Source organism: Pongo abelii, chromosome 19 (assembly GCF_028885655.2).
Source record: "Pongo abelii isolate AG06213 chromosome 19, NHGRI_mPonAbe1-v2.0_pri, whole genome shotgun sequence".
Classification (NCBI taxonomy): Eukaryota; Metazoa; Chordata; class Mammalia; order Primates; family Hominidae; genus Pongo; species Pongo abelii.
The window spans coordinates 41073941-41091518 of record NC_072004.2 but is presented as its reverse complement, the minus strand read 5'-3'; the positions used below and the strand labels follow the sequence as shown (position 1 = coordinate 41091518).

Genomic DNA, 17578 nt, shown 5'->3' with positions numbered 1-17578 from the left:
TTAATTTACAGAGGAGGACAGGCCCAGAGAGGTTAGCAACTTGCCCAGGGCCACAGAGCAGGTATTGGAGAGGGGGAGCTGGATTTGAACCGGGACTGTGCTGCTCAGGGTGGCACCCCTCACATTGGACACCCAGGGCTGCAAGGATAGGAAAATCAGCCCCCCATGCATGCAGCCAGGCCTCAGCCCCCATGTTCCTGACACTGGAAGCTCCATCAGCGAGTGCTCGGCCAGCCACCAGGACTCTCTCGGTGGTGCCTTTGTGACACCAGACATCTGGAGTAATGGAATACTGAATGTGAGACAGACTTGGTTATTTTCCTCTCTTTCCTCTCTGTTTCTTTTCTTCTTCTGTGGATGAAGCAATTCTCACTGCTCCTGTTGGCCCAGCCCCTGCAACATGGACAAACAGGGCTGAGCAAACCAACGTGGTGGTGAGGAGTAGGGGGAGTGCTCAGAGGAAGGCAGGGCTTCTCTTGGAGACTGGGCAGTGGCAATGCCAGCACCTGTGAGCGCTCATCACTCTGAGGACATGGATGTGGACTCTACCTGGTCTCCTCTGGCCAGGTGGGGCAGGCTCAGGTGGGCTGAGACTAGAATTGGGCCTGTCCAGGGAGGGTTCCCCCTTCCCCTCCCCGGCCCAGCTACAGAGCCAGAGCTTGTGCAGGTGGGTGGCTGGCCTGGGTGTCATGAGGTGTGGCTGCAGGCATTGGCATGGGGACCAGGGCAGTCCTTCCAGGAAGAGCAATTGGATTGTGGGGCAGGGGGCTCACAGGCCAGCCAAAGTCCAGGCTCTTCAGGCTGAGACAGGACTTCAGCCCCAGGCAGCCGATCAGGCTGCTGCGGAGAGCAGGCTGGGATGGGGCCTGGAGACTCCATGGAGCTGAAGTAGGAGACCCAGGGTGGGGGCTGGGGGCTGCGGGCTTTGGAGGCAGGGAAATAGGCAGATCGGACAAACTCAAACTTCAAAGACTGCGTCTCCCAGTGTCCCAGCTGGTTTACTCTGCAGAGTGGCACTGACAAACTCAGCACCTCCCAGGGCAGGATTTTAATCCTCCCAGGGGCTGCCATCCTTGAGCACCTGCTTGGGGCCAGCCTCTGTGCCAACCTCTCCGCAATGTGTCCACCTCACTCTCAGGTACCCCAGGGAGGCGGGCACGGTCCTCATTATCCCACTTTTTCAGATGAGGAAACTGAGGCTGGGGAGGGTCAACTGCTTTGCCAACATCACAGCATCTGGGTGGGGAGCCAGGGCTGGCACATGAGTTTATCTGACTCCAAAGCCTATGCTCTTAATGCACAGGAGAATAGGTGTGGAAGGGTCCCTCGGCTCCTGGCCACGGCCACCCCAGTCCCGTGTCAGAGCCAATCCACGCGATTTTCTTTGCGGTGTTTCCGCCTTGTTTAACGTGATTTCTTGCTGAGCACTATGGCTTACAGATGCTGTTTCCCTGTCGTTCACAAAGAGCCTCCTCATGCCTTCCCCGCTTCCTTTTAGGAAACTCACCCCTTTTCCAGGACTGGCCAGCCGTCCAACCCGAGCCCACCCCTATCGAAAATGGAGGGGTCCCTGGGGCTTGTGTAGCCTGGCAAGGAGTTAGAAATTTATCCCGCGCTGGGGCCAATGGTGGGACCGTCGGGAAACCGGCAGGTTTTAGGGAAAAGGCTCCCCCGTGCTGACTGTCGCGGCTTGGCCTTTATTTCCATGGGTGCTTTGTGCCAGGGCGGGCCCCTCCCAGCTGACCGAGGCCGGGTCTGCAGGTTCCCGCGCCCGCAGAGCTCCCGCGCGCCCCCGCGTGGCCGCAGACTGCAGCGCCGATTCGGGAGCGGGTTTTGCAGGAGGAGGGGGCCCGAGGGGGAGGGGCAGGGGCAGGGGCAGGGGGCCGGTTATGGGACTGGCGCGCCGGGGGCCCTAGACCTGGGCTGTGAGGCTTATCACCAGCACCATAACAGCCAAGCAGGGGCTGGCGCTGCCGGGGACAGTGGCATACAGCCTCTGGCCTGGGATAAGCTGGGGAGGCAGGGTCCGTCCAGCAGAGCATCACAGCGAGACGCCGGCCCAGGGCCTGCGGGCAGCTCCCCGAGGCTTACTGGAAGAGCAAACAGCACGCTTGGTCTGGGAGGAGAGGATGGGGCAGGCTGAAGGCTGGTCTGGTGGGACAGGCGAAGCAGAGGTGCGGCTGGACTGGGAGGGAGGGGTCGTGGGAAACAGACTGGTGGTCTGGGGGAGGGGGAGAGGCAGGCAGTGGGAGGGGGCAACCCTACCAGGCTGCGCTGAGAAGGGCCTGTGTAGGGATTCCTGGGAGGGCACAGGTGTGGGACAGGTGTGGACATGGGGGTGGCGTGATGATGTGAGGCTTCAGACCCTTCTCCCAGGGCTGGGACGGAAGGGGTGGGCACTGTCCCAGGCCTGGCTGGCAGTGTGCGGATCCCAGGAGGCAGAAGAGCTTCCCCTAGTCTTCTGTCTGCTTTTCTGACTGGGGAAGGAGGACTCTGTAAAGTCAGGGCAAGGACTGCGTCCGTTCCACAATGTGCCTTTAACTGGTCACATGTACTTTCAACACTACCTTTAGAGAAAAGAAACGGGCCCAGGGACTGGGCCCAGTGGCTCATGCCTGTAATTCCAGCTTTTTGGGAGGCCAAGGCTGGAGGATCGCTTGAGGCCAGGAGTTCAAGACCAGCCTGGGCAACATAGCTTGCTGTTCTTGTTTTAAATTAAAAATAGAAAATTAGTTGGGCATGGTGGCACACACCTGTAGTCTCAGCTACTCAGGAGGCTAAGGTGGGAGGATTGCTTGAGCCCAGGAGGTCGAGGCTGCAGTGAGCCATGATTGCTCCACTGCACCCCAGCCTGGGCAACACAGTGAGAATCTGTGAGAAAAGAAAAGAAAAGAAGAGAGGAGGGGAGGGGAGGGGAGGGGAGAAGCTAGCCACAGAAGACAGCCTAGTTCCAAATGGACTTTACCAGGCTGTGATGAAAACTTTGGACCCCCTAGCTCTTCGCAACCTGCTCAGCTTAGCTGATGTTGCTTGTGAAATGATTCTGCGGGCTTCTTCCCTACTTTGTGTTTGGTGACCTCACGTTGGTAGCTTGAAATGGGCTATGGTGGGAGTATTGACGCCGCAGAAATGGGTAAGGGCCAACACCAGGGCTTTTTGAGGGGGATCTGGAGAGCTGGTTTGCTGGGATGCCACCGTGGCTGCCCCTCTGGGGAAAAGCCCTGTGAGAATGTGCAGAGTCACGTGGTCTTTGATTTTCCATGCTTCAATTTCCTTGCATGTGACTCTGAATAATGACTTTTTCTGAGTCCCTCTCTTGGTTAATGTGGAGAACAAATGGTTGTGGGCTCTAGCGCCATGGAAACCTTATCATGTCCCTGCCTAGTGCTGGGAGACTTGCTTCAAGGACCCAAGCCCCTGAGCACAGAGAGGCAGGCGTTGTGACTGAAAATACTTGGGACCAGAACCTTAAAACTGGCATTTACACACCACCGGCCACTCTTTGGTGCCCTTGGACCAGTCAGCTAACGCCTCTGGGTTCCAGCATCCTCATCTGCATGAGGGGTTTGGGCTGAAGGGTCCTCTGGTCCCCTTCTGGATGTGACATTTGGCATGAATGGTCCTCCCCACCACACACATCTCCACATTCCTACTTCTCTAAACCCTAAACCCACTCCTTTCTCTTTCATTTATTTATTTTATAGAGACAGGGTCTCACTCTTGCCCATGCTGGAGTGCAGTGGTGAGAACAAGGCTCACTGCAGCCTCCACCTCCTGGGCTCAAGCGATCCTCCCACCTCAGCTTCCCCCCCAGTAGCTGGGATTACAAGCACGCACCACCATGCCCAGCTAATTAAAAAAAAAATTCCTACAGAGACAGGGTCTAACTATATTGCCCAGGCTGGTCTTGAACTCCTGGGGTCAAGCGATCCTCCTGCCTTGGCCTCTGGAAGTACTGGGATTCCAGGCGGAAGCCACCGTGCCCGGTCTCATTCCCCTCTTGACTCATGACAAGCTCTTGGCTTTTCCTGTCTCACCAGCCCCGCCTTCTCAGTGAGTGGTGTCATCACCATCTCTTTTCAGTCTACTCCTTCTGGCCGGGGGCTTTCATTGAGTCCCATAGCTTGTGTTGACAAGTCTCAAATTTAAATTGCCAGACTAAACTGCATCCCTGGGTGTGGACTCATCTGCACAACCTGTGCCCAGGAACATCTGCACGTGGCTGTATCACTGGCATTGAGACTGATCACAGCTGAAACAAGTCTCGGCTCCCCTGACTCCTGTTCCCAACAGTTTAGCATGTCAGCAAGTGGCTCAGGACCCAAGCATTGGATCCATCCTTCATTTTTCTACTTTCTTCACCCTCCCACATAATCTGTCCACAAACCTCGAATGTCATGCCTCTTAAAGGTATTTGGAATCTATGCACATTGCAGCTTCTCCACCTCTGCCACTGGAATGTCTTGTTGGGCCCTGCAGCGACCTCCAAACTGGCCACTTCCTGCTTCCGTTTCTGTCTCTGGCCCAGCAGTGAGAGCCACTTGTTTAATCATCGACCTCAGACCGTGTATAACCTCAGCTTGGGGCTCCCCGCTGTGCATCCAGCAACCTCCTGCCCTGGGGCTGTGGTCAGCTCCTGTTAGAGCCTCGCTCTGTGCCAGCCTGCAGGCACACTGGCCTTCTGTCTCATCCCAAACACGCTGAACCTGTCCCACCATGGGGCCTGTCCCTGGCTCTTTCCCCTGCCTGGAATCTCCTTCCCGGAGCCTGTCGTGTCTGGCTTCTTCTCGTCATTCTGGTATCTCCCTAAATCCACCTTCTCAGAGAGGCCATTCCAGGCCGGGTAAATGAAAAGGTAGTGTGCCTTCCTCGTCCCTGCTTATGGCCGTCTCTTCTCTGCCATCACCAGCATCTGAGCACTCTGCGAGTGGATTCATTTGCTTTTGTATTTTCTGCTTTCTTGAGCCTTTAAATGACAGGTCCCAGACTCCAGGGCCTGGACTGTCTTGTTCACTGCATATCCTGAGCCCAGACCAGAGCCTGGCATGGAGCTGGCTCCCGTTACATATTTTCGGGATGAATGAATGACTTTCATCTGCTTGGCCTAGGAGGCTGTGGCTGCACAGACAGACAAGGGAGCACTGTCCTCGGAGGCTCCCGGGGAGTTCCAGGAACACAGCCCTGGAGCTCTCCTCCCAAACACACTCCACGCATGTCCTTGGAGGCTGGCTCCCAGAGAGTTCCAGGAACACAGCCCCAGAGCTCTCCTCCCAAATGCACCCCACGTGTGTCCTCGGAGGTGGGCTTCCAGAAAGTTCCAGGAATATCGCCCTGGAGCTCTCCTACCAAACACACCCCATGCCTGTCCTAGGAGGCTCCCAGAGAGTTCCAGGAACACAGCCCCAGAGCTCTCCTCCCAAATGCACCCCACACGACGGCTCCCAAGCCTGGGGAGGGAGCCCCCAGAGGTGGTGCTTCCAGCAGGCGACTGACCCTGTGGATGATGTAGCCAAGGTCGCTGTACATCAGCAGGGGTGTGACCCCGGGGTTGTTGCGTAGTGGAAGGCCTCGGGGAACGCCTCCTTCTTGTAGAAGTGGAGGTTGGGGTGGATGTCCTTGAGCCCATCCTACACCTTCTACAGCCTCCCTTCTTCAGGGAGTAGCATCCTGTTTGGTCCGTAGTCCAGGAGCTCAAACTCGATGTCGTGGAAGGTGAAGTTGGGGAACTTGTGGAATTCGACCAGGTCGCCAGTCTGTTTGTCCACGGTGGTCATGCCATGGTCGGATGTGATGATCAGGTTGAGGTGGTCTGTGAGGTAGCCCACGGTCCGATCCACCTGCCGCACCATCTCCCTCCTCTCCGGGGACTTGGGGCTGTACTTGTGGCCCGTGGAGTCTGGCTCCCTGAAGTAGAGTGTGACCAGATCCAGGTCCTCCTCCGTGAACCACGCCATCACCGTGCCGATGTTCGCTCTCCACTCCGTCTTATTTTTGTAGTTGTGCGCGATGCCTTCCTTCCGTCTCCGCGTCACTGCCACCCCTTGGTAGGTGGTGTTCCTGCCAGGGTAGCAGAAGGAGCCAGGTCTCAGGCCCTGCCAGAAAAGGCAGCGTGAAAGACTCCTCAGTGGGTGCCTCTCGTCCCACGCCTGTGAAAACATTTGTCCCCCACCTGCATACTTCTCTGTTCCACCCACACATCCCTGCTCTTAGCTGCAGCTGCAGGGCCTTTAATTTCTAAAACATCCCTGATCTCATGTTCTGTGGGGGTAAAACCTGATTTTATAGAGGAAATGACAGGTGCTCACTGGACTTGAGCACTAAGTGAGACGTCAGTATAAAAATGTTCCCAGAGGCCGGGCGTGGTGGCTCACGCCTGTAATCCCAGCACTTTGGGAGGCCGAGGTGGGTGGATCACGAGGTCAGGAGATCGAGACCATCCTGGCTAACACGGTGAAACCCCATCTCTACTGAAAATACAAAAAATTAGCCGCGTGTGGTGGTGGGCACCTGTAGTCCCAGCTACTCGGGAGGCTGAGGCAAGAGAATGGCGTAAACCCAGGAGGCAGAGCTTGTGGTGAGTGGAGATCGTGCCACTGCACTCCAGCCTGGGCAACAGAGTGAGACTCTGTCTCAAAAAAAAAAAAAAAAGAAAAATGTTCCCAGATGCACAGTGTCTGTGTCATCACCGGGCTGTGATGCCTGCCTGGAGGCCACACTGCCAAGAAAGCATCTCCTTCTGAACCTCAGTTTGGCCTGCCCTGCTGGGCTCTAGTCCAGGCGTGAGTCTGTCTGTCCACCTGTGTCCTGTCCACCTGCCCCTCCAGCCTTCTGCCTGGCTGCCTGTCTGCCCCTAACTCGACTGCTGCTTTATTTAGAATTTGTCTGTCCCCCAGCCCTCTGTCCACCCCACCTGCCCGTTCACTTCCCCAGGATATTCTTTCATTGGATCAAGTGCCTTGAGATGCCAGGGTTTCTACCTTGGCTTCCTGCTCATGAGCCCATGGAAGGAGCCCTGAGTGTGTCTATGGATCCTTCTGAAGCGAGGGAACTCCAGCTTGAGTGGATACCTTGGCTCTGGGATGGGCGTGGGCCCTGACATTTATTCCGGCCTCATTGTGGAAACCTCCACTGACTTTATTTACTAGAAGCCTTGCCTCTGGGCCAGGAAGCCCCCAGAGCATTGCAAACTGTGGGGGTTCCTGGGTCAATACTGTAACCCACCTCTCATTTTATCTTTGGCCCTTTAGAATTTAGCTGTTCAGTTCTGACAGGGATGTGGGAAAGGGAGAAAGTCGTGTAATTTTTAAATGCTTTCTTGTTGAGTCACAATGATCTTCCCTGTCTGACCCTCACCCCCAGTGCTGCAGGCCACAAGGGTGCAGTTCTCCCTCTGACTGGGGGACAGAGCAATTCCTCCTGATCCCAGGGCCCCCCAGGGAAGACCGGGCAGGGCTGTGTCCATGGGCCGAGCCGGATGTAGCTCACTGGTTAGTCCTCACCAGCATACACCACCTGCCCCTTTTGGGGCCCTACTTCACACTCTTCTGTGCCAGGGTAGGCCAGGAGCCCCAAGACCCTGGAGTGGGGAAGGGACCTGCCGTGGATCTCACATGGTTCCAAGCCTCGCCTGGGCCTAGGTGCCCCCATGCTCTGCGATGTCAGTATGGGTGGGGGTGACATTACCTGCCTCTGGGCCGTGATCCAGATGGGCACGCTGCCATTGTCCACCACCTCTGGGTGCTCAGCGTGGCATGGTAGGGCAGCTTCACTTTGCTGGTGGTGTTGTAGTACATGTTGTGAACCACCCGTGGTTCTCGATGTATTTGCCTGAGGGAGGAAGAGGTGCAGAGGGCGGTGGGATGGACTGGGGTCACAGCGAAGGCCGGACCCAGGGCTGGAAGAGGCGAAGTCAAAGCAGCCCAGGTTTCCCTGTGTGCTGGGTGGGGAGTGGGCCTGGGGCAGGGCTGAGGGGAGCAGACTTCCTCCTGCACTGCCCCGTGGGAGCCAAGGTTTGAGGTCATGTCCGAGACAAATAGACACGTGTTCTTTGACCTGTTTTAGCAATCGCACTTCCACTTTCAGTTTGTCCCGCAGCTGGACGGGCACATAGGCACGAATGCATGTGCAAGGATCCTGGTGGCAGCCTTGTTTGCTTTAGCAAAAGATTGGGGGTGACCTCCATGGCCATCAGGAAGGAACTCATTAAATAAATGATGGCCCAGCCACCAGACGAGATCCCAGGCAGGAATTTCAGTGAACCACGTGGAACTCCAGGAGATTTTTTGAATTTATTTTTGTACAGGAAACACGTGCACATGGTACCAAGTCCAAAAGGTGCAAAAGGAGAGATGATGTGGAGAAGGTCCCTCCCGTCCTCATCTGTGATACAGTGAAAGAGGTGCTGCGTGGATGGGAGAACCGCACACCTCCATTTGCGGTTAGAAGGGGCAGAAAGGCTGGTGTGGGGATAAGCTGCCTGTATTGGGGTGAATTGTGTCCCACCACATTCGTGCTTACTTGGAACCTTAGAAAGTGGCCTTATTTGGAAATAGGTTCTTTGCAGATGTGATTAGCTAGGGTAAGGGAATGTATACTGGAGAAGTGTGGACCCTAAATTCAGCGACTTATGTCCTTGTGAGAAGAGGTAAGTTTGAATACAGACACACACAGGGGACAGGCCCTGGGAAGACATAGGGAGAGGTCAGAGTGATGCTGCCACCAGCCCAGGAATGCCAAGGATTGCCGAGGCCCCAGGAGCCAGACTAGGTGAGGAGGGAGCCTCTGCTGGAGACTTCGGGGTGGGTGCAGCCCTGCAATGCCCTGGTTTTGGCCTTCTGGCCTCCAGAAGCATGCGGATCCGTTTCTGTGGGTTTAAACCTGTCTGCAGTTCTTTGTTGCAGGGGCCCTGGGACACCCACGCAGGGTCTTTGGAGGATGACCCAGGTTTGGGAAGTGGCCAAGCCCCTAGGGAGGGCCAGGGGTGTTTGCTTTTCAACTCTCTAACACCTTTTTTGCGGTACTTGGCTTTTTATTATTTTATTATTGTTTATTTGTTTGACACAGGGTCTTGCTCTGTCGCCCAGGCTGGAGTGCAGCGGTGTGATCGCAGCTCACTGCAGCCTCTATCTCCTAGACTCCAGCAATCCTCCTGCCTCAGCCTCCCATTTTTTTTTTTTTTTTTTTGAGATGCAGTCTTTCTTTGTCACCCAGGCTGGAGTGCAGTGGCATGATGTCAGCTCACTGCAACTTCCACCTCCTGGGTTCATGCAATTCTCCTGCCTCAGCCTTCCGAGTAGCTGGGATTACAGGCATGCACCACCATGCCCGGCTAATGTTTGTATTTTTAGTAGAGATGGGGTTTCGCTATGTTGGCCAGGCTGGTCTCGAACTCTTGATATCCAGTGATCCGCCCACCTCAGCCTCTCAAAATGCTGGGATTACTGCGCCTGGCCCCATATTTGGCTTTTTAAAAACCTATGTCTGTATTGTCTACAGCCTGGGCAGATCTGTCAGGGAGGTGTTGGGTGGGAAATGGAAAGGATGGAAGGGAGAGGGAGAGGCTGACACAGCCAGCTGGAGGGCAGGGCAGGGGAGGGGAGCCCGCCACACTCCCCTCCTCTTGAAGCCCTCTGGGGTTGCTGCCCTGGCTGTGGCCATGGGTTTAAGGACCCCCCCTGGTCATTTTTCTTTGTCCCGGATCTGTTGCTACCAACGGTGAGGATTCCTAATAGTCCCCTTGGCTGTGTCCTGTGCATGGAGCAAAGACCTCTCCCCTTTATCCTGCACGACAGGGCTCTGTGTCACCTGGTTTCTCAGGCCCTCTCGCCCCTAGGCCCCATCCTGAGGTGGTACTCACTGGTGACCAGGGTGAAGTGGCAGGGGCTGGTCATGGTGACAAAGGCGGGGGTCATGTAGCATGCCTTCACCCTGTCTTGGGCCATGGCATCCAGGTTGGGGGTGTCCACGTCCTGGTCATAGTTCCAGTGGAAGCCATCAAAGGACACCAGGAGCAGCTTGTTCCGGGAGCCCTGACTTTGTACCGGTGCCCTGGCCCCAGAAGCCAGGAGCGTGGCCAGAGCCACAGTGAGGAGGACGGCCAGGCATCTCATGCTGGGCCTTCCAGATGGACAGGCACACAGGGTGCACGGGGCTGGCTCCTGCCAAGGAGGGCAAAGTCCCAGGGTCACCCGGGCTGATCTCATCCCGTGCGTCTTTGGAATGTGGCTGTGCACATCCCCGGGTCGTACCTCAGGAGTGGGCTCCCCAGCAATGTCAGTGCCACCCCTGGTCCCAGCCTCACCTGCATGGGATGGCATCAACTTGAGCATCTGCCTTTATTGCCAGCCGCACCCTCGGGGCTCCAGGCTCCTCCCCTCCCTCCCCAGAGTGGGGACAGTGACCCAGGGCTCAGAGCACAGCAGGAGCCCATTCCACCTGGAAAGTCGTGTCCTCTCCCTCTCCCATAGCAACTGGTGGTCCCTCTGTCCCAGCTCACCCTGACCCCAGGGGACCCACGTGAGTGTGGGGTGGGACCCCCTCTCTAGGCCTTTAGTGGTGCATGGGCCTCAGGTCTGCCTGGGCGAGGGCCTGTGGGGTGGGCTTCCCATGGTCAGGGCCAGGACCAAGCTTGGGTCACAGCATGGCTTTGTCCAGGGGGAACCCCAGTCTGGGTGCCTCTTCTTCTCTCCTGCTCCTGTTAAGGGGCTCCTTGAGCATGGTGAGCAGACTGGGAACCCGATGGCTCCAGAGCAGCATCCTTCATGCCTTCCTTCTTGGGGTGCTTCCTTCTTGGGGTGCTTCCTTCTTGGGAATTTCAGAGGGGGCCTGGGGCTCGGGCGTTCTTGCTTGATGGACTTTTTGACAACAAGGGGTCAGAAGAGGGGGACTCCCTTGTTACCATGGGCACATGAGGGGTGGGAGAGGAACCCCTGGATTCAGCGTGCAGTTCTCCCTCCCTCTCTGCCATCTCTCCTTCCCCTTCTCTTATTCTCTCTCTTTCTCTCTCTCCCTCTTTCCTTCTCTGTATGTCTCTGTCTCAGTACCTATTAAGCACAATCTGTGTGCCAGGCATGGTTTTAGGTTCTGGGGACACAGAAGTGAATGAGATAGACAATGTTCCTGGTGGCCTCCATTCGAGTTGGGGACACAGAAAATAAAATGAACAAACAAGAAAAAAGATAGTTTCCCAAAAGAAAGGAAAGCAGGAAGACGTGATGGAGAGGCTGGTGGGGTGGGTGGGGTGGCACGCAGTGGTGGCTGGCGGGGTTTCACTGAGAGGATGGTGGAGGCCAGTGACTCCGGGGGACCATAAGCCAGGGGTGCGGGCATGGGGCAGGTGGCGGGGGGGCAGGGCCAGTCCCGTGGGGCAGGTGGCAGTGATTCTCATGCCAGGCAGTGGAAGCCAGGGGCGAGTTTTAAGCAGGAGAGTGACATGAACTGATCTAATGCTAAAAAACACTCTCCATTTGTGGGTGAAGGACGGACCAGAACGAGGGCAGAATGGACACTGGGTGCTCCTTGGAGAGGTGACTGCCTGTGTCTGAGCAAGAGCTATTGGTGGCCTGGACCAGGGTGGTGGCTGTGGGATGGGGCTGGGTTTGAGGTGGATCCTGGAGGTTTTGCTGAGAGGTGGTGCACTGGATTGCATGGTGGGAATTTGGAAGGGTGTGGCTGGGGGTATTGTCACAATTTCAGTCTGGAGCCACACACCTGCCTTCCTTAAGACCTTTGCCTGGATGCAGCAAGCAGACGCCGTCTCGAAGTGATGGCGGTGGCACTCAGATGACACCGCAGACGCCGTCCACAGCCTCCCCAGGCCAGCCAGCCTTTCCTGACCCAGGTGGGCAGGGACCACTGGTACAGATCCCCGGCCGTCCCTGCCTGGCCTACTGGAACACACTCTCAAGGAGGACTCCGTGCCAGTGACCCCCCTTTTTCACGTTTCTGTGCACCAAAGGCTGAAAACCAGGATGGAGCAACTGCCCGGTGCCTGCAACCATCGCGTGGGGTGCCTGCTCTGCAGGGCGGGGGCTCAGGGCGCCCAGAGGTGCGACACCTCCCTGGGGAGCACAGACCTTGGGGAGGGTAAGCATCCCTGTGTGTCAGGGACACAGGTTGCTATGCACGCACAGGGGGAGTGCAGGCGGCTTCGGGAGAGGAGATCGGGCTTTGCTGGCACCAGCGTTGGGGGAGGCCCATAGGATGCATTGAGCCAGGAGAGAGGGCAGGAAGGCTTCAGGCAGAGGGACCAGGCATGGAGGAAGGGAGGCACCCGGGCTCCCGAGGGGGTCGACCAGGAGCCTGTAGGCCATGGTGGAGTCTGGATTTTCCGCTGTGGCAGAGCTGGTTAGTTGTCCCTTAATATCTGTTCTCCCCGTCTTCCATGATAAGATGGCTGCTAAGAAGAAAGACTACATTTCCCAGTATTCCTTGCAGCAAGGCATGGCCACGTGACCACATTTTGGCCAATGGGGCAAAAGGAGAACGTCATGTATCAGCCCCAGCCTCTTGCCAGAAGCTAGCTTTGCTTCTCTTCTTTTTTTATTTTTCCTCCATCTGATGCCTCCGGCTGGCAAGCCGCCCTTAGCCGCCTGATGAGGGGCTCCCCGGGGATGGCCGGGGTGCACAGAAGGGGTCTGGTCCCCAGCATCCTGTGTAGCTCATCTCCAGGCTGCATCCTCCCAGAGAGAATTCAACACACTCTGCCTCGTTGCAGTTTCCATTATTTGGGTTTCCTGTCACTCTCAGCAGGACTTAGTTCAAGCTGATAATAGAATTCCAGGCCTGGGGGGCATTGCTAGGTTTAAGCAGGAGCTGCCTGTGGGGTGGGGCTCGAGAGGGCCGCCAGGGAGGCAGGACCTGAGTGAGGAGCCGTGGCAGTGGTCCAAGGACCTGGCCAGGCCCTGGCTGGGGTGCATTTGGGGTGTGCTTGAGGCCGGCGCAGATCTTGGTGGCTTGCAGGTCTGGGGTCCGTAGTTCTGCAGGTTCTCCTGTCGGCCCCCGGGGTTGTGCGAATTCCTGGTCCTGTTCACCCTCTTACCTGCCTGGGCCTGGGGAGATGGCATGAAAGGTCTGCTCCTGCTCCTTTCAGGACATCCCAGCCATGCTTGGGTAACTCTTCCTCTGGTTTTTGGCTCTGTACCTCAATCCCGCTTTGCTGGGGAGCTCCTTGGGTCATCCCACATAGGTTTCCGTTTACTCCCCATCTCATAGAGCACTTGGATGGAAAGGGTGTGTGGTGGTTGATTGTAGCTCACGGCTACAGGATATTTCCCACAGTCTGTAGGCACTGGGCAATAGCCATGATCTCACTGAAGCTTGGAGGTAGTTCTTGAGGTAGGAGTTAGTACAGTCCTCGGTTTACAGGTTGGAAACTGAGGCAGAGAGAGGTTAAAGTCACTTGGTGACTGGAGGAGCTGAGCTGGAACCCAAGCATTCTGGCTCCTGAGCCCCAGCATTCAGCTTCAGCTGCTTCAAGAGGCGGCAATTTACCAGCCTTTGTTCACTTGGGATTCTATTGTCAGGCTTTGGGGCTATTGACAACATTTTATTTAAAAAATGGTGCAGTCCAGCCTGGCCAACATGGCGAAAACCCATCTCTACTAAAAATACAAAAATTAGCCAGGCATGGTGGTGCACACCTGTAATCCCAGCTACTTGAGAGGCTGAGGCATGGGCATTGCTTGAACCTGGGAGGTGGAGATTGCAGTGAGGTGAGATCACACTACTGCACTCTAGCCTGGGCAACAGAGCGAGACTCTGTCTCAAAAAAAACAGAACAAAGCAAAAGAAAACAAAAAAACCAACAAAAATAGTGCAGCTGTGAGTATCTTGACACCACTGACTTTTTCCTTTTCTTTCTTTTTTAATCTTTGACTTCTTTCCTTGGGATATAGTGCTTAGAGAAAGGTTATTGGACAAAGGATGGAAAAGCTATTTGGTTCTAATAATCAGATGGCTGTCAGGCGACAGACCCTCTCCTCGACCTAACTCTACTCCACTAAGCCTTCAAGGCGCTGACCTTGAGCTCTGCCCTCGGCTTGTTTAGTTCGGGTTTAGCAAGAGTCCTGCTGGGTCAGTTTAGTGAAAATCCTATGTGATCACCCTCAATATTTGATCAAATTCCTCATCCTCTACTCTCGATATCTTGTTACCCTGGCCTGCTTTCAGCAAGATTCCTGCTGAGTTGGCCGAGCAAGCATCTCCTCTCCTCAATGTCTCCTCTTAGTCATTTTCCACCCACCTGGCACCCTTGCTCCTGGACTGCACATCCTGCTCATCCTTGGTAGAATGAGACTGAGCCCAATCTCGCTCTCCTACAGCAAAACCCCACTGTGGTAGCCCCCCTGGAATAAGGTCTTCCTACCTGTCTTTAACAAGAGTCACGAATACTTTTTTTCTTTATTTTGAAAATTATTATTATTATTATTTTTTGAGATGGAGTCTTGCTCTTTTGTCCAGGCTGGAGTGCAGTGGCGTGATCTCAGCTCACTGCCACCACGCCTGGCTAACTTTTGCGTTTTTAGTAGAGACGGGGTTTCACCATCTTGGCCAGGCTGGTCTTGAACTCCTGACCTCATGATCCACCCACCTCAGCCTCCCAAAGTGCTAGGATTACAGGTGTGAGCCAATGCGCCCAGCCATATTATTATTATTTTTAATAGAGATGGGGTCTTGCTATGTTGCTTAGGCTGGTCTTGAACTCCTGGACTCAAGTGATCCTCCCACCTCAGCCTCCCAGAGTGTTGGGATTACAGGTGTGAGCCATGACTCCCGGCCAAATGTTTTTTCTTTAACATAAGAGAAGTTGAAGCAGTTGATGGCATCAGCAGCCACGAGTTAATGTCAATATCCCCTCTGCCCCACCCCGTGCTACCTTTATTGGGTTTTATCTTTTTATTCCTTTTCCATAGTGTCATAGGCATGTAATGATATCTTAAAGTATCAAGCCAGAGAAACTGGGAGATTTTCCATGTCATGATTTTTTGTCTCTAACTCCCCATGTGAGGACTTTCATTATCCTCGACCACTGATTAAGTGGGTTCTTCAGCACTGAATTTTGTGTGTGTGTGTGTGTGTGTGTGAGAGAGAGAGAGAGACAGGGTCTTGCTCTGTTGCCTAGGCTGGAGTGGAGTGGCATGATCATGGCTCACTGTAGCCTCTATCTCCTGGGCTGAAGTGATTCTCCTACTTCAGCCTCCTGCATAGCTGGGACTACAGGCGCACACCACCACACTGGTTAATTTTTTTTTTTTTTGAGATGGAGTCTTGTTCTGTCGCCCAGGCTGGAGTGCAGTGGCACAATCTCGGCTCACTGCAAGCTCCGCCTCCCGGGTTTATGCCATTCTCCTGTGTCAGCCTCCTGAGTAGCTGGGACTACAGGTGCCCGCCACCATGCCCAGCTAATTTTTTTTTTGTATTTTTAGTGACATGGGTTTTCACCGTGTTAGCCAGGATGGTTGCGATCTCCTGATCTCGTGATCCTCCCGCCTCGGCCTCGCAAAGTGTTGGGATTACAGGCGTGAGCCACAGTGCTCGGCCAATTTTTAAATTTTTAGTAGAGACCGGGTCTCCTTATGTTGCCCAGGCCGGTCTTGAACTCCTGGGCTCAAGTGATCCTCCCACCTCAGCCTCGCAAATTGCTGGGATTACAAGCATGAGCCACTGTGCGCAGCCCAGCATTAACTCTTATGGTTTAATTGGTTCCTTACGTATGTTGCAATGCATATTTTTTCCTTTTTTTTTCTTTCTTATTTATTTATTGAAAAATAGAGACGGGGTCTCTCTATATTGTCCAAGCTGGTCTTGAACTCCTGAGCTCAAGTGATTCTCCCACCTTGGCCTCCCAAAGTGCTGGGAATACAGGTGTGAGCTCGGCTTCAATGTATATTCTTTTGAATCTATACTTTTGGAATATATATATTTTTGATTAACATTTGTCCTTTATATTTGTCACCTGAAATTTCCCCCATCCACTTCATGCTGAGCATGTGGAGCCTGGCCACAATGCACATTCTTCTGAATTTATACTTTTGGAATATATATATATATATATATTTATTTATTTATTTAGATGGAGTTTCCCTCTTGTCGTCAAGGCCCCAGGCTGGAGTGCGGTGGTGCGATCTCGGTTCACTGCAATCTCCGCCTCCCGGGTTCAAGCGATTCTCCTGCCTCAGCCTTCCAAGTAGCTGGGACTATAGGCTTGTGCTGCCACACTTGGCTAATTTTTGTATTTTTAGTAGAGACGGGGTTTCACCATGTTGGCCAGGCTGGTCTCTAACTCCTGACCTCAGGTGATCCACCCTTCTTGGCCTTCCAAAGTGCTGGGATTCCAGGCGTGAGCCACTGCGCCAGGCCTGGAATATATATTTTTTTGATAAACATTTGTCCTTTATATTTGTCACCTGAAATTTCCCCATCCTCTTCATGCTGAGCCTTTAGGTAGATGGTGAGATCAGGCTCTCTGAAGCAGAGGCCTGCCATATTGCTCATTGTGGTATCACCAGAGCCTGGGAGAGCGTCCAGCACAGCATAGGTGCTTAACGCATCTTTGTTGCATGAGTAAATAAATTTAGAGGACAAATGCATGCAAATATCTACCATAATTTCTGTTTTGACAGAACTTTTTATTTTACAACAGTTTTAGGTTTGCGGAAAAATTGCGAAGAAAATACAGAGTTCCCACGTCCCTTGCACCCAGTTTCCCCTGTTATTAATGTTGACTATTAGTGTGGTACTTTGCACAATTAAGGAGCCAGCATTGATAAGTTATTATTATTATTATTATTTATGTTTTTGAGATGGAGTTTCACTCGTCGCCCAGGCTTAAGTGCAATGGCGCAGTATCTGCTCACTGCAACCTCTGCCTCCAGGGTTCAAGTGACTCTCCTGCCTCAGCCTCCCAAGTAGCTGGGATTACAGGTGTGCGCCACCACGCCTGGCTAATTTTTTTTATTTTTATTTTTAGCAGGGATGGGGTTTCGCCATGTTGCCCAGGGTGGTCTCGAACTCCTGACCTCAGGTGATCCACCCGCCTCAGCCTCCCAAAGCTCTGGGATTACAGGCATGAGCCACCTGGCCCGACTGATAAGTTATTATTATTATTATTTGAAACAGGGTCTTGTTGTCCAGCCTGGAGTGTGGTGGCACGATCTCTGCTCGCTGCAGCCTCAACCTCCTGGACAACGAACACATGGTATTTGGTCCTTGGGTCTCCTCAGACTCCTCTTGGCTGTGACAGTTTCTCAGCTGTGACAGTTTCTCAGCTGTTCCTTGTTTTTGATGACGTTGACAGTTTTGAGGAGGGCTGGTCAGGTGTTTTGTAGAATGTCCCTCAGTTAGGATTTATCTGATGGTTTCCTTATCACCAGGCTGGGGTTATGGTTTTTGGGGAGGAGGTTTGCAGAGATAAAGAGCCATTCCTGGCCGGGCACATGGACTCACGCCTGTAATTCCAGCACTTTGGGAGGCCGTGGAGGGTGGATCACCTTAGGTCAGGAGTTCGAGACCAGCCTGGCCAACATGGTAAAACCCGGTCTCTACTAAAAATACAAAAATTAGCCGGGCATGGTGGCTC

The 17578-nt window shown here is 54.2% G+C and overlaps 1 pseudogene; it reads right to left on the bottom strand.

Moving 5' to 3' along the window:
* Nucleotides 1-687: 687 nt before the first annotated feature.
* On the bottom strand, nt 688-10328 carry LOC100432087 (uncharacterized; annotated as a pseudogene).
* Between the last annotated feature and the right edge of the window lie 7250 nt (nt 10329-17578).